Source organism: Narcine bancroftii, chromosome 1 (genome assembly GCF_036971445.1).
Source record: "Narcine bancroftii isolate sNarBan1 chromosome 1, sNarBan1.hap1, whole genome shotgun sequence".
NCBI classification, from domain to species: domain Eukaryota; kingdom Metazoa; phylum Chordata; class Chondrichthyes; order Torpediniformes; family Narcinidae; genus Narcine; species Narcine bancroftii.
The window spans coordinates 287,908,113-287,926,209 of NC_091469.1; the positions used below are offsets into that span (position 1 = coordinate 287,908,113).

The 18,097-nt window shown below is 39.3% G+C and overlaps 1 pseudogene; it reads left to right on the forward strand.

Moving 5' to 3' along the window:
- LOC138756351 (doublecortin domain-containing protein 1-like) overlaps window positions 1–17,455 on the forward strand; it is a 340,682-nt pseudogene extending 323,227 nt beyond the window's left edge.
- Window positions 17,456–18,097: the final 642 nt, after the last annotated feature.

Here is an 18,097-nt window from a genome sequence, read left to right on the forward strand (position 1 = left end):
GCAAATGCTGGTTCATCTTTACAACAGACGCAAGGCCACACTGAACATTGAAGTAGTTTGCTGTGGTGTTGGAACATTAGGGGCTCATTCACCGGCTCTCTCTGGAAGCTGCTGCAAGAAGGCCTCAAGTGCCCAAGATAAATTTGCGACTCTCCTGCTGTGTCCAACTGGGAGACCTCCACTAAAAATTGGCCCATTTGTCACCTTCAGATTCATAAGCACCATTTGTCTGTGCTCATAATCCATTCCGATATTCACAGCATGAATGACAGGTTTATATTGTTCTGTTTTTTAAGAAAATGGGCAACTAAGTAAAGGAGTGCTGTCTATGTCAAAAGATGAGCTGAAGTTGACAGGATGATCACATCATTCGTACTTAACAGACTTTTTGTGACTGACATTGTTCTTAGCCAAAGCTACTTGACAGTTTCATTCTGCGTAGAATGTGTGAAATATTTTGGATTAATAATGTGCACATGTTAAATGCACATATATAAAAGCAGATGAGAATACTGACATTTCTTACTACAAACTAAGATGAGTTTGTCATAAAGTGCTCTAGTTATCCTGAGGTTGGGAACGGTACTAATGTAATGCAAGTATATAATTTCTCTGTTTCTCTTTTAACTGAAAACATCTTACCCTGTGTTGGAGGTTTCTATTATCTGAAGTGCAAAAGGCTAAGGAAAGCTCAACAAAATAGGCTAAACTCTGTGATGCAAAAGCAGATCAAATTTTTATCCATTGGTTAACAATTTTGTTTGCTTTAAATTTATAATTATAACATGGTATGATCTTTGAAGGGCCAGACGCTATCTATAATGTGGATCATTTCCTGCAGTTAGGAACCTGTTAAAAAAAGTAATGGTACGATGATATAAAAATGTGATGTACTTTTAACAATAAACAGAACAAACTATTCTCTGCCAAACATGCACACTCCATAACTCTCTCTCAAACTTTCTCACTCTTTCATACAGTAATTCCTCTCTATATTTACAGACTTTTTCACACCATCTCGTAGTCAAGCTGAGACCATCTTGCATGTTCACATCCTCTTCTCCCACAATGTTCTCAGATGTTTACACTCATGTTCACACATTGTGCTCATATGCCTTGTCACACACATCTTGTCTCGCACAACCCCCACTCATTCATGTTTGCATCATATGCTTGCTGTGTTGTACTCACACAAACATCTGCTCTCATGGTGTATAATTCTCTCAATAAAATGTTTCACTTTGAGTGTTGTACTGTGGAAGTTGTATTTCCTCTCAAATCCCTGAATAGAAGGACAATTTTCCACTTCTCCCTTTCACACCTACCCTAACAAACTGAAAGGTGCAACCCCTGGGGCTGAAGAGTGGATTCACATCAACTTCTCTGTTATTACAGCCAAGTCCTGGGGAGGATCTGCCAATGAGAAAGCTCCTTCGAATCAGCAGTTTCTCTGCTGAGTAAGCCTTAATCTTAAATTACCTCCAGTGCATGAGTAATTTATAAATGGTTCTTCCAATGTATGAGTAATTTATAAATGCCTCTGTAGGCATAACCTGCAGTGCTTTATTCATTGAAATGTTAACTATGGCTGTCTTTAAATTTCAGAATCGAACAAAATACTGAGGTGGCAGTGAGAACATTGGCTGCAGAAAGAAAAGGTTCTTTCTGATCTTGACAAAATGAAACACAAAATGCGACTCGTTCAAGGTAACAAGGCGACTTAGTGAAGTTCTATTTTGTGAAGTTTTTGGATTCTTAAGGTCCCGTTGAATAGTATTACTCTCTGGGACAACCCAGTCAATATACGTCCATGTCTCAAATGCAAAACTAATATGCAAGAAGCCAATATCTTCCAAGATAGGAATTATCATAAAGTTTGCCTTATTACTAAAGCCAGATAAAGGGGCATTCTCAGCCTTTGCTTAACAAGTGTTCTGTAGTTCTATGGTGGAATAAGACTAGAAGGGCTGAGGGGCCTGTTTCTAAGCTGTAGTGTTCTATGGTTCTATGACAGAATAATAGTTCAGCACAGACTGGAAGGGCTGAAAGGCCTCTGTGCTGTAGGGTTCTATGGCTCTATTAAGGCATGGAGCTCTTTGCCCATGACAATAAGGGACATAGTTATCTCTGAGGTCAGGAGTAAAACACAAAAGTCTGCAGACACCATGGATAAAGTAAAAAGACAATGCTGGAGAAACTCAGCAGGTCAAACAGTGGACTTTATATAGCAAAGATAAAGATAAATAACCAACGTTTCAGGCTTGAGCCCTTCATGAAGGTAAAGACTCAAGCTGCTGAGTTTCTCCAGCATTGTGTTTTTATCTCTGAACTCCTTTATTTAAAATCAAGCTGACGATTGCAAACCACTCTTTTTCTCTGTCTTGTTCTTTACCTTCCTTTTCAATTCAGGAAGTTGGTCAGTTAAGAAAGAATCATAGGGTTCAGTTACTTCTGTTTTTCACAGGAAGGCTAGTGGGATCCATGGGCCCAGCCAACATGGTTCGAACAAAGTATCCAGATCAGCCTGTTGTGGTGGAAGGTGGATGGACGGAACCTTCCCCAGAGGAAGTGAAGCTCATGGAGGTAAGTGGGGCTTTCATTCAAGGTTGCACCATTTAATGTCATTTTGACACAGTTGTCTGAATCTGAAGGCTATGAATTAAAGCCACCCTCCAAGATTCTGCACAAATCTTGACTGACCCTCCAGCAAATGGCTTGTTATCAAGTGTGTTACTGTCCAGGTGAAAATGTTCCTGATTTTATCATGATGGACATCCAAAATGCACAAGTTAAAAGAGAATTGAATTTAGCACTATTCTGGAGTAGGAGACAAAATGATTTGTTAAACAAATACAAGATGTAAAACAGATGATCATTCATTTCATTGCTGATAGTAGGATCTTGTTATGGCTTCACCCACTTAATCCTAATTACAGTTCCAGAAATAAATTGTGTGAGTCATTTCTCAGAAGCTGGTTACACAAGTGAAAACTGTTTGCTCTTTTCCCTAACATAAAGTGTTCTTCTCAGAGATGACAAAGGCTTCTCAAATATAGAGAAGGTTATGAAGATTTAAAAAAAGAGAAGAAAAGTTCAGTCAAGATTTTGCCATCAGTACCTCAAGGAAGATCATTTGTTTTGGACAATTGGCTACTTAAATTGTCCATTAAATTTCATGATTGGGTCAAACTAAATTACTGGAATAATGTTATTTACCACTAACATACTACTTTGCTAAATTATATAGGTCTGAACAGAAGCAGAATTCCAATAATGCAACAATTGGTGATCTGAAATAGAGAGGCCATAAAAGGAAAGGGGAATATAAAATGTGGTTTTGAATGCTTTTCTGAGTTTAGGATTCAGACCATCATTGAGACAAAGCAGAAAAAAATTTATACCTTGACTCTGCTTTCCTTGATCTTGAGTGCTTGATGCATACCATGGAATTCTAATTTTTTTTAACTTCATAGTCAAGCATTCAGCCATTGCAAAGTTTGCCAATCTGTTTTGCTTGTTTCATTACAGTGCTTCCTTTTAGAGAGGTAAGCCAAGCGAAAGTAATACGAATGGTTAAGCATTTGAGTGACACTCATCCACCCACCATTTTAGTCTAACCATTATATAGTTTTATATAAAATGCAAACAAAGGAAGTTAAGTCAAATTTATTGTCATTTGATTGTACAAGTACAACCCAACAAAACAGCGTTCTCCGGTCCATGGTGCAAAACACGCAGACACCACTAGACATAACACACATACAGACAAATAATACATATGCATGTCAAGTATTCAAATGCAAAAATAAATAAATAAATAGTCTCGGATGGTTAGTGTGAGCTGTTCCTTTGGTCGTTCAGCATTCTCACTGCCCGTGGGAAGAAGCTGTTCCTCAGCCTGGTGGTGCTGGCTCTGATACGGCTGTATCTTTTTTCCCCAATGGGAGCAGATGAAAGATGCAGGGTGGAAGGGATCTTCAATGATTTTGTGTACCCTCTTCAGACAACAATCCCAGTAGATCATGTCGATGTGGGGGAGGGAGACTCCAGTGATCCTCTATGCCACACTTATGGTCCTGTGGTCCTTCCAATCCATTTTTCTACAGCAACCATTCCACACTGTGATGCAGCCGGCCATGGTGCTCTCAATAGAGCTCCTGCAGAAGGTTGACATGATGGTGGCCAGTTCCCTTGCCAGCTTCAGTCTTCTCAGGAAGCACAGTCGCTGTTGTGCCTTCCTGACAAGTGAGGAGATGTTGAGTGTCCATGATAGGTCACTAGTTAAGTGAACTCCAAGGAACTTGGTGCTTTCCACTCTCCCCAATACAAAGTTGTTGATGTGTAGTTATTCGTCGTCCTTCTGAAGTCCTTGATCATTTCCTTCGTCTTGTCCACATTGAGAGTCAGGTCACAAGAATATGTCTACTCATGAAAATATGTTCCTATCATTTCTTCATAATAGTCATTCTTAATAGCAAAATATAAAGGTATGAGGTGTTAATTGGCCATGTTACATTAGGAATCTACATTACTAGATAGAAGAGTTTTAAAAAATTAGACAGAGAGCATGGTAATAAGCCCTTCCAGCCCACAAGCCAAAATACCACAATTAACCTACAACCCTCGAACATTTTGAAGGATGGGAGGAAGCCAGAGCACCCAGAGAAAACCTAAGCAGACACAGGGAGAACATATAAACTCCTTATAGACAGCGCCAGATTTGGACCCATGTTGCTGGTACTGTAATATCCTTGTGCTGACCACTACACTAACCGTGCCATCCAAGTAAACAAATAGTGGCTAATATTGAAAGAATTAAACCATAGTTTAAAGCAGATATATATCCCATGAAGGCACAGAAACACAACAGTATAAAATGGCCTGTCCTTGGCTAACAAGAGAATCCAAGGTAGTGTTAGATCAAGCCTTATAAATTGTCAAAATAAGTGCTGAGGATTGGGAAAATGTCACATTTCAGCAAAAGAGAGTCAAGGAATTGATAAAGAGAAAATAAAATACAACAATAATCTAGCACGAAACATAAAAACATGAAAATAGACTGCATGTGTGTGTGGGTGTTGAAAAAATCTAACATAAATTAATATGGGTTCTCACAGACAAGCATTGGGGAAAAAGGAAATTACAGGAAGACAAATATTGTGTGTCTGTCTTCTAAGAAACCATTTAATAATAATAAAAAATAATTTATCTGGACATAACAAGGGCTGAAATGAAATGAGCATTTGTAAACAATTAGCCCTGGAGAAAGTTAGTGGACTGAAAGCTGATGCTGGCCCTGAATACAATTACCTGCATCTCATGTGTCTAAAGATCTCCCATGGAGATAGTAGGCACATTGATTGTCATTTTCCAAAATTCCATAAATCCAAAAGCATTTCCCTCAAATGGAAGGCATCAAATACAACCCCACTGTTTAAAAAAGGAAAGAGAAAGAACACGGGGAACTACAATCTAGTCAGCCTGATATCAGCAGGGAAAATGTGAGTATGTATTGTTTAGAAAGTGGTAATAAGACACTGAATTGGATTGGACAGGATCCATAGGGATTTATGAAAGAGAAATAATGTAACATTTGACAACTCTGCAGGAGATTGTAAGCAGCAAAATAGATCATTGGGAACCAACAAATGTGGTGCATTTGCACTTTCAGATAAGGTACTGCATTGAGTTATTGAACATAATCAGGGTCATGGGTTGAAGATTTCTTAACAGACAGAAAACAGACAGGAGGAATAACCAGGGTTGGGAGACGGTGACAGGTGGGGTGGCTGACGGATTAATGCTGAAGCCCCAGCTGTCAACCATTGACATCAGTGAGGTGACTAAGATTAAAATATTCATCATTGCTGATGTAGTAAGTTGGGTCACAGAGGATTCTCAGAAGGAAGCAGGTTACATGAATAGAGGGGCAGAGAAATATAATGTGGAAAAATCTAAGGTTGTCCACATTGATAGAAAGGCAGATTATTTTTTTTTAAATATGAAAGATTGAAAGGGGACTTGTTTAGGGAGACTTGTTTGTTTTTGTACACTAAAAGTTTAGCAAGCAATTTGCAAGTCCTGCAGCAATTAAACAGGACCTCTTTGAAATCGTATCAGCCCTTACCAAAGCAAGGATATATTTTCAAGAGTGAAAGCAATAAAATTTCATCAGATTGATTCCTGGGATCATGTGTTTGTTCTATGAGAAGAGATTAAGTAGAATGAGCTGATACTAATCTTAATGAATGATGAATGCTTTAACTGAAACACAAAGTTGATACACATTTTGACAGGCAAGATGCAAGGATAATGAGATGACAGGCCATTTCTGTGCCAAAAGGGTAGTGCCCAGCTGGTGGAGGTTCAGTTGCTTAGTATGTGGTAGGCTATATTAATAACTCCAAAGTCACATATTCATATCACCACAAAATGTTTAAGGCAAATATAGATTTTAGGATATCAAGTGAATCAAGAAAGTGGAAGAACTGAGGTAGAAATTTAGCCATGATCTATTGAGAAGCTGATTCGATTATTTTTCAAGATTATTTTATTGTCATGTAATAAAACAGAAAATGTGATATTACTCAAAATTTCCTTTAGTCTACCATAAGCCACACAAACATTTGCTATCAGCAAAAATTGCACAGTACCCCCTACAATCAGAGAAAGAGAAGCAAAAGAAAGACACCCAGAATCATTGAGTGTCCATGGATTTGCCTCCAATGCTCCTGCAGTCTCCAAACCTCACACAGGCTTCAATCCAACCATCAGCAACCCAAACTCCATATGCACACCTCTAACATGATCAGGAAGCCTCCAGCACTTTTTCACATCCTGGTTCTGATACCTGGTACCCTTTCAGCCAGTCTCCAGCAGTCCTCAGCCTGGTGTGAAACCTTTGACCACAGTTGCCTGCAGCCTGCGATCAGATGCAGAGGACCAAAAGACTGTTCCTGCTTCTATATCTTATTTTTTAAGTTAGGTTTGGGATGTCTTATTGAAAGTAGATTGTGGTCAAGGGTTATAAACATGAATTTTGGCTGCTATGCATCACTGATTTAACAATTACATCCTTTTTTACAGTACAGAGTGATATGGGATGTCCAGATTATGTGCAAGCACTGTACAATATCTCCAAGGTTCTTGGTTTGGGCATTGGACATTTTGCTGCTTTACATTCTCTGAAATTATAACTGTGCAAACTTAATATAGATGTCATATTAACTTAGCAGTCCCTGTGTCTCTTAGATGCATCTCTCAGAGTCCAAAATATGATAATGAAAGAACGCCCCTCAATTCTCAGTAACCTAGTCTCCAATCAAAAGCTTCTCTTCAGTTAAGAGGGTTCTAGCATATCAGAATGGTGATTGTCCAGATCAAGGAGTGTATGCCTGAGGAAAGACTATTCCAGAAGTAAGCGCTTGATGAACAAGAATCTGCTTCCTTGCTGTCATAGGTTCTATGTCAGAATAAGTAGTCCTGAAGACTTGTGAAAGCAATCATTCATGATAACACTGGACAATAAAGATTTTCCTTTCTGAGCACTTTTGGTGCATTGGATGAATTTTGAGCTGCTGATCACAAAAATCACCTTAAAATGTTCCTATCGCGTACCTGTTTTTAAAAGATATAACCTATTTTTGTGATTTACTGATATATTGTAAATCTACTTCAATCATACAAAACCATGAAGTGCAACGTGTCATGGAAAATGTATTTTCTGCATTCACACTTGGACATCTTCCCTGCTGATGTTGATGCAGTCAGTAATGAACATGGTGGAAGGTTTCACCAGGACATTGCAACCATGGAAAAGCAGAATCAGGGCAACTGGAATTCATCAATAGTAAATCACATCATTCTGTAGACACAGTGGTTGAAATTAAAAAAAAACAGATAATGCTGGAGATGCTCAGCAGGTCAAACAGTATCCTTTGTGTAGCAAAGGTAAAAATACAGAACTGATGTTTCGGGCTTGATCCCTTCATCAAAGTATTTAGTGGATGGCATTAACACTAAGTACTTTTAAGCTGCAGCACCTGGGTTGCCCTCCTGGGACCCAGGCGCGATTACTGGAGGGAGATCGACCCACTAAATCACCAACCTGGCGATTTAAGGGAGAATCCTGCCCCCGCGATGACGTGTTAAGTGATGAGTCACACACTCAGGGGACCTATCAGTAAGTCTCCCCCACCCCCCCCAACTATCAGTCACCCCCCACCATCAGTCTCCACTCACCGTCAATCACTACCCCCCATCAGACGTAAACTCCATCGTCAATCAACACCCACCCCGTCAATCGCACTCCCCACCCCAGCAATGCCCTGCTGCCACGAACGTTCAGCTGTCTCAACTGGTGTTCACAGCAGCGGCAGTTTACGGCCTCCCACTCTCCCTTTCCCCCAGCGGCAGCGACCCCTCCCCCCTGTAGCAATGACCCCCTTTTCTCCCCACTGCAGCAGCGACCTCTCTTCCATCCACAGCAGCGACCCCTCTCCTGCTGATCGTGGCATCCCCCAGTTAAATTGTTTGGTTAACCCCATTTTACACAGCAGCTTGAAAGGATCTAGAGATTTCCACTAAACCTGCTTGCCTTTTCTTTCCCCTCTCCCTTTTCCTGACTTTCCAGTTCCTCCATCCACCCAGTCCTCCCCCTCCTCCTCCTCCTCATTGCTGCTGTCCCCTCCCTCCTTTCTCCACCTATCTTTTCTGGCCACCTCCCCCCCCCATCTTTTGTTTGGATGCTTGCCTACATTTTCTCATACTTTGATGAAGGGAACAAGCCCAAAACATCAGTTATGAATCTTTACCTTCGCTGCACAAAGGACACTTTTTAAAAAAAAACTTTATTTAATATTTTCAAAAGAAAAACTTTTACAAAGTCCATAATATAAAAATGAAAACTACAACTAACCCACCCCCATCCACCCACCCTCAGCAAACTCCACAAGGGAAGCATTAAGAAAATAAAAGAAACACATACAACAATTTAAGATATTACTAAACTCATACATTTCAAATAAGGCGACCACATCTTAATAAAAAAGTCATAATTATCATGCAAGTTATATGTTATTTTCTCCATATAAATATAGGACCTCAACTCATTGTACCAATGAGTTACATTTACCTCTACCTCGTCTTTCCATGAAATTGCAACAAAGAACACTATTTGATCTGCTGAGCTTTTCCAGCATTGTGTACTTTTTACTGGAATCCACCAATGCTGGCCGACTATTGCTGGACACTGACATGAGAGGCAACTGATGCTGAGTACAAATGAAAATCACCAGCAAAACATTTTTAGATCAGTTCATCTCATGTAATGTGTCAGTATCATTATGCAATTAAATGTTAAATTCAATGAAAGTTAATTTAATGTTTCTCCAACTTCCTACATGATACACCTCCCATCCATGAACCTATCCAAATTTCCTTAAAATATTAAAATCTAACCTGCATCTACTATTTACACTGACAGTATATTCCACACTCTCACTCCTTCTGAGTGAAAAATTGTCCCTAATGTTCCCCCCAAAAATTCCACCCTTAATCCCTGTCCTCTCATTTTGTCTCACCTAATCTCAATGGAAAAAGCCTGAGATTATCTATAGCCCTCATAATTTTGTCTAACTATCAAATCTCCCCTCATTCGCCTGTGCTCCAGGGAATAAAGTCTGAACCTATTTAGCCTTTCCCTGTAACTCAGCTCCTCAAGTCCCAGCAGCATCCTAGTAAATATTCTCTGTACTCTTTCAGTCTTAATGATATCTTTCTTATAGGTAGGTAACAAAAACTGCACACAATACTCCAAATTTGGCCTCAACAATATCTTGTACAACTTAAACATAACATCTCAATTCCAGTACTCAGTATTTTGATTTATGAAGGTCAATGTGCCAAAAATTCTCTTTACAACTCTATCTACTTGTGATGCCACTTTCAAAGAATTATATATCTATATTCTCACACCTCACTGTTCCACCACACTCTGCTGTTCCTTACCATTTACCATCCAAGTCCTATCCTAATTTGTCCTCCCAAAGTGTAATACCTTGCACTTACCTGCATTAAATTCCACCTGTCTTTTGGCAACCATTTTTCCAGCTGGTCTAGATCCCTCTGCATTAACACTATACCCCTAATCATAGTGTCACCTGCCAATTTGCTGATCCAATTTACCACATTATCATCCAGATCATTGATATAGAAGACAAATAACAATGGACACAGCACCAAACCCTGTTGCACACCACTAATCACAGACCTCCAGTTTATTAACTCTATTACCACTCTCTGAATTATCCCACAAAGCCAATGTCTAATCCAATTTACCACATCATCCTGAATATCAAGCAATTGAATCTTTTTGACTAACATTCCAAGGGAAACCATGTTAAAGGCCTTACTAATGTTTGTGTAGACAACATCTGCTGCCTTTCCTTCGTCAATGTTCCTGATTTGTTAGACATCACCATTTATAAACCCATATTGATTCTCCCTGATCCAATGATCCAGGAACATGAAACCCTCCCTCCTACACCAAGCCTAATCAGTCCTTATCTATCCAACTCTCCAAACTACAACCAGCTGGCATTAAGACCGACTTCTCCAGTTTCTGCTAGACCACTCCCCATTTTTCCTCTCTTCCCTATTCCTCTGTCTCCTTCCAACTTTCCACCCCCTTTTCTATCCATTCACAGAGCCATCCCCTCTCCCCTTATTTGCTAATGTGCCCTCCCTCCCTTATCCACCTATTGCCTCCTGCTTGTTGGCCATGCTCCTCCCCCACTATTTTATTCAGACATGTGCCTACATTTTGCTCATACTTTGATGAAGGGCTCAAGCCCAAAATGTTGGTTCTGTTTCTTTGTCTTTGGAATATAAAGTGCGCTGTTTGACCTGCTGAATTTCTCCAGCATTGTGTTTTTACTTCAATCACGACATTTGCAGACTTTTATGTTTTTATTACCTGTCTATCCAAGTACTTGCATACAAGGTCTCTGGAGACACCTTCTAATAACATGCCAAATACTGGTATCAGGCTCACCCAAGTTGTCTACCTGATCTAATACCATTTGTCTAAACCATTCCGATCCACCTAATTTACTTAAATGTTGTAATTACCCCCACCTCTACTACTTCCTCTGGCAGTTCTTTCCACACACCCACCACCCTCTGGGTGACCCTCAGGTTCCTTTTAAATCTTTCCCCTCTCACCTTAAATCAATAGCTTTTTATTTTGACTCTCCTACCCTAGGAAAAAGACTTAACTTAGTTGTGCTCTTCACAACTTTAATACTTCCAGGGAGAAAAGTCTCAGCATACAGTGGCTCTCTTTACAATCTGAGCCTGTCATTCCTGGTAACATCCTCATGATCTCTCTCTGCAACCTTTCCAAATTAATAGCATCACTCTTGACAAGAACTGTATATAGCACCCTGTGTGGCCTCACCAACAACCTGAATATAAAGTCCCAGATCCTGTACTCAATGCTCTGACCAATGAAGGCAGGTGTCGCACACTTGATTGAAGACCATTTCAAACACATCAGTTTATCTTTTGTCTCATCTGCTGAATAACTTGAGGTGATCCCTCCAGGCCAGTGTCCTTCTCTCTTCCCTCATCCTTGTCTCCTTTGGTTCACCTTCTCCAGCTTGTAATTTGGCAACAGATCCTGCAGGTCAAAGACTGAACTTATCGTTTAGGTAACAAAAAGATGGAAACATTCAGCAAATTCCAATATAGTTTCTGCACCAAACACTCTCATCAGGCACCATATTAAAACTGTTGAGTAATTCAAAGTTCATATTTATTGTCAGAGTATGTACATGACATCACATACAACCCTGAGATTCTTATTCCTGTGAGCGAGGCAGAATTACCACGTATTAGTAGTGCAAAAAGACTCTAAAGAAATTAAGAAATGTAAACAAACTGACTGTGCAATACAGAGAAAGAAAAAGTGTAAAAGTAAGATTTCTTAATGAGTCTCTGAGTTTGTTGTTGAGGAGTCTGATGGTGGAGGGGGAGTAGCTGTTCCTGAACCTGGTGGTGTGAGTCTTGTGGCACCTAGACCTCTTTCCTGATGGCAGCAGCACGAACAGACTGTTCTGAGTGGTGTGGATCCTTGATGATTGCTGCTGCTCTCCCGACGGCAGCGTTCCCTGTAGATATTCTTGATGGTGGGGAGAGTTTCTCCCTCTTGTTCTCTATAGACCCATACATTACAGCACAGAAAACTGGCCTTTCAGCCCTCCTATTCTGTGCTGAACTATTATCCTGCCTAGTCCCACTTACCTGCACCCAGTCCATAGTTCTCCATACCCCTACCATTCATGTTCCTTACAAATTTTTTTTAAATGTGAAAATTGAGCTCGCATTCACCACTCGATCCACACTCCTACTACTCTCTGTGGAAAGAAATTCCCCCTAAGTCTTTCTCCTTTTGCCCTTAACTGATGTCCTCTCATTCCTATCTTACCTAACCTCAATGGAAAAAGCCTGCTTGCGTTTACTCTATCTACACCCCTCATAATTTTGTTTATTTCTAATCTCCCCTCATTCTTCTACACTCCAGGGAATAAAGTCCTAACCTGTTTAACCTTTCCCTGTAAATCAGTTTCTGAAGTCGTATCCAAAATTGTTTGAGATCTTCCCTACTTCAGTGATGTTGTCTGTAATTGTACATCCAATTCAATACATGTTACTTCAGGTGTCAGCTGTGGCTTGGGCATTATACATCATTATATACTTCAGTTGAAGGCCAGCGAAAGCAGATTAAAATTTGTGCCAGATATAGCTCAGAGCAATATTGATTACTCCATTTGTCTGTTATGAATCAGTTCAATGTTGATCTCAGTATGTGTGAGCTGGGGCTCAGTGCAGTATAGATTATCATGTGAGTCAGTTGTGGCTCAGTGTTGTACAGATAACTAAATACACTAGGGTAAAGCTAAGGTTAATTCTGATTCTGAGTCAACTGCAACTCCGGCAATATAGATTTTTGTATGTTTCAGCTGTGACTTAGTTCCATGTAGATTACAACAAGGATCTGAGAAGCAGGCTGTGGTTCAGTATAATAAATATTACTACACACTATGACTTTATTGAATGCAAAATATTAAATGCATCAGTTGTAGCTCATTATAATAGAGATTAGAATAGTCTGCTATGGTTCAGTGCAATACCAGTTGCTTCATAAGATAGTCGAGGTTCATTACAATTATAGAATTCTCTACATGTCCAATGTAGGTCAGGGAATTGCAATTTTAAGCTTCCTCTGGAACTACTGTAAGTGTAATTATGGAGTCCTATAGATACCAGTAACAGTTCTGTGTAAATAATATGCTGTATGTGTGGTTCAATGGAATCCAGATTATTCTAAGTGTCATCTATGGAGAAATATATAGACTGCAATATCAGTGATAATTCAGTGCCGTATAGATTACTAAATATGTCACCTGTGACTTTATTCAATAAAGATTTCAAGAACATGTCAACTTGGAGCAGAATTCCACCTGACCCACCATTCAATGTGATAATTTTTTACTGATGAGAGTCTGTTCAAAAGTCTGATAATGACTGGAAAGAAACTGTCATTGAATTTTGTGATCTGTTCTCTGAAACACATTCATCTTCTGCTCAATGGGAGGGGAGAGTGTGACCAGAATTAGATGGGTCCTTTCATATATTTGCCTGAGTTTCTGAGGCAATGTGAAGTGTAAATGGAGTTGATGGAGGGAAAGTTGACTTGTATGCTGGCTTAAGTTCCTCTTCTGTGCCAGTTTCCCATTTATCTAGTTTTGTGTAAATACTTCTAATGGATCCAGCTTCCACAGTTCTCTCAATGTTGGAGGATTCCAGAGATTCATCACCTTCTTCAAAATGAAAATTCTAAAAACCATTTTAAATGACTGGCCCCTTAGCTTGTAACTAGGTCCTCTCATTTGAGTTTCACACACCAGTGAAAACGTCCCAACATCTGCCTTGGCACACCTCTACAGGATCTTATGCATCTCACTAAGGTCACACCTCATTCTTCTCTCTCTACAAATGTAGGCTTTGGCTCACTGAAATAAATTATTGTAGCTATCAACTGGAGACCAGTGGAGTATGGATGACCACATGCTCAGCTGCTGCTCACTTTAGATCACTTTATATATCAGATGTGACTCAATTCATTATAGGACATATGTGGCTCAGTACAGTATAGATTATCAAAGTAGATTACCTGTTATATCAGCTATACCTTAGGGCATTAAATATTATTACATATGTCAGCTTTGGTTCAGTGTGATATAAATTGCTTCATATATCAGCTGGGACCCAGAACAATGTAGAATACTATAATCATCAATGGTGACTCAGGGCAGTACAGATTACTATAAACATCAGATGTGACTCTCTTCAAATTAGTCGACTAAGTGTGTCAGATGTGACTCACTTCAATATTGATTACAATATGAATGAGCTGTGATTGAATGCAGTACAGTATAGGTTACTATACCTGTCAGCTATAGAATGGTGTAATAGAAGTTACAATATGCTTAAAGTGTGGCACAGAATACTTCATGCAGATTACTTCATACATTAGCTCAATATAGACTATTATTCATGTCAGCTGTGACTCAGAACAGTAAATATATTATGTTGCACTCAGTACAAGCCAGGTTAATATAAGTGAGAGCCTGTGATTTAAGGCCATATGGATTACCACATGAATTGATAAAAAAATCCCCGAGTCGCCTCTATTTATTAATAATATTTATTTTAAATATCTGTACATATGAACTGTACTTAACTGTATGTGTGTTTGCATGCTTTGCTCTGTGGACTGGAGAACGCGGTTTCATCAGGTTGTACTGTCCAATCAGATGACAAGTGAACTTGAACACACACTCATCTACTGCTCAATACAACGCAGATGACTTTATAGTATATCTCAGATGTATGCTGTAACTCCCACAAATAGAGATTGCAATGTAGCTCTGTGTGATAAAGATAGGCATCTGCTGTAGCTCTGTGTGATATCGATTGCTTCATGTGTCAGTTACATCTCATTACAGTATACAATACTGTATATATTACCTATGGCTCTATGGAACAACTATGACTCTTAGTATCCATTCTAGACAATAATAGAGATTTTTGACTAAGTTTGCACTTTGGGTTCAGAGACGACTGAGAGGGCCAATCACCAAAGCAGAAGAAAGTCAGAGAAACACAAACACTGGAAACGCTGCATTACGGAGCTAAAGGATCTCAACAGTTCAGAGAGAATCTATGGGTGGAAATGGTCAGTCAGCATTGCAGATCAAGTCCCTTTATTGAGGGTAGCAAGTTATCCTTGATCCCAAGGGACTTTGGATAAGGACAATATGCATTAACCATATAACAACTACAGCAGAGAAATAGGCCAACTTGGTCCTTCCAGTCCAACTTCTCCTTATATACTAAAATAGAGCCTGCCTCCACCACTTCGTCCAGAAGCTTGTTCCACACACCCATCATTCTGAGTAAAGAAGTCCTCCCTCATGATTCCTCTAAACTTTTGACCCCTAACTCTCGGTTCATGTCCTCTTGTTTGTATCTCCCCCTTTCTTAAAGGAAAAAGCCTCTCCACGTCAACTCTATCTATACCCCTAATAATTTTAAATAACTCAATCAAATCCCCTCTCAAACTTCTAGGCTCCAAAGAATAAAGACCTAACTTATAAACTATAAGTTTCCCTATAACTTATGTCCTGTAATCCTGGCAACATTCTAGTAAATCTTCTCTGCACTCTCTCCAAATTGATGATATTTTTCCTATACTTTGTTGACCAAACTGTACACAATACTCCAAATTTGGCTCACCAATGCCTTGTACAATTTTAACATAACATCCCAGCTCCTACATTTAATGCTCTGATTTATAAAGGCCAACATACCATAACCTTTCTTCACCACCCTTTCCATGTGTGACTTCACCTTCAGGGAACCATGTACCATTATTCTTAGATCCCTCTAGTCTACTGTACTCTTCAATACCCTTCCATTCACCATGTATGTGCTATGTCCACTTATCTGGACTAAATTTCATCTGCCATCTTTCAGCCCACTCTTCTAACTGCCCTAAGTCCCTCTGCAAGATTTTAAACCCTTCTTCACTATCCACAGCTCCACTTATCTTAGTATCATCCACATACTTACTAATCCAATTTACCACCCCATCATCCAGATCATTGATGTATATGACAAATCGTAATGGACCTAATACTGAATCCTGAGGTACATCACTAGTCACCAGCTTCCAATCTGACAAATGATTATCTACCACTATTCTCTGACATCTCCCATTCTACCACTGTTGAATCCATTTTACTACTTCAATGTTAATATTTAATGATTGAACCTTCCTAACTAACCTTCCCTGAGGAACCTTATCAAAGATCTTTCTAAAGTACATATATACAACATCCACCACCTTAACCTCATCAACTTTCCTAGTAAAACTTCAATAAGGTTTGTCAACCATGATCTTCCCCTCACAAATCCATGTTGACTGTTCCTAATCAAACCCTGCCTATCCAAATATTTATATATACCATCTTTAAGAATACTTTCTATGAACTTACTCAGCATTGACGTCAAACTTACAGGGCTATAATTACTAGATTTACTCCTAGCACCTTTTTTAAACAATGGAACTATATGAGCTACTCCCAATCCTCCGGCACCATTCCAGTTACTAATGACATTTTAAATATCTCCGTCAAAGTCCATACTATTTCTACGCTAACCTTCCTCAAGGACCTGGAGACTTATTCACCTTTAGTTTCCTTAAAAGTGCCAGTATTTCCTCTTCTTTAATCATCATTGTTTCCATAACATCCCTACTTATTTCAGTATCCTTCTCCTTAGTAAATATTGAAAAAAAAAGCTGTTCAAAATCTCCCCCATCTCCTTTAGCTGTCCACTCTCATCCTATAGGGAACCAATTTTATCCCTCACTATCCTTTTGTTCCTAATATATCTATAGAAACCCTTTGGATTTATTTTCACCTTACTTGACAAAGCAACTTCATAATTCCTAATTTCCTTCTTAAGATTCTTTTTACATTCTTTCCTAATTAAAACACAAGATTTTTGCTTTTAATCACTGTAAAATATTTAAAATATTCTGTTTATGAAATATTACTATAAGATCCTGTTACTTCTGTTACTTGCTAACCAACACTGGCCAATGTCCCTGTGGTGTTGTGCACTTAAAACTGTTCCTTCCCCTCTTTAGTTGCTAGAGAACTGCACCACTAAACTGAAGCTGTGGTCTACCGCCAAGCTTCTCTTCAGCACTGATGGAGAGCAGATCACTTCATGGGAAAGAATAGAATGAGACATTTAGGTGTGCATCTCTCTGGGGGAGGCGTTCATGACCAGCACGGGTTGGTACCATATTGACATCCTGTAAATGCCAGGAGCAGATGAAAAATAGTTCTGACATAGAGTGCCCCTCAAATTAATGGGCCTTATCAGCCTGAAAGGGAAGCCTGTTTTATGTTGTCTAACACACTGATTGATAGTATGTGCGCACACATTTCAACTTAAAGAGCTTAATTCAGACATAACATGACCTAATATTTAATTACCCAGAAATACTGAAGAAACTCAGCAGCTCTCACAGTGTCCACAGGAGGTAAAGATGTATAACTGATGGACTTGAGCCTTTTTTCAAGCTAACCCTTAACCTCATATCAGACCTTGAAGAAGGGCTCAGGCCTGAAACATCGGTTATATCTCTTCACCTCCTGTGGACGCTGCAAGACCTGCCGAGTTCCTCCAGCATCTGTGTTTTCATAACAATTACAGCATCTGCAGACTTTTGTGTTTCACTCTAATATATAATTACTACTGTTTTTGTAATAATACTTTTATTTTGATCATTTTGCGAAATCAGTGGAAACAAAACAGTGACTGATTCTTTGAAAATGCATGCACAATTTCAGTCCAATTCCTGGAATGAAGGAGTGAAGTGGTGTTGAAAATCTGCCTTGAGTTTAGAGGCTAGGGGTCAGATTCATCTTTGTAATGGGTGCAAGTTCCCTATGGGTGT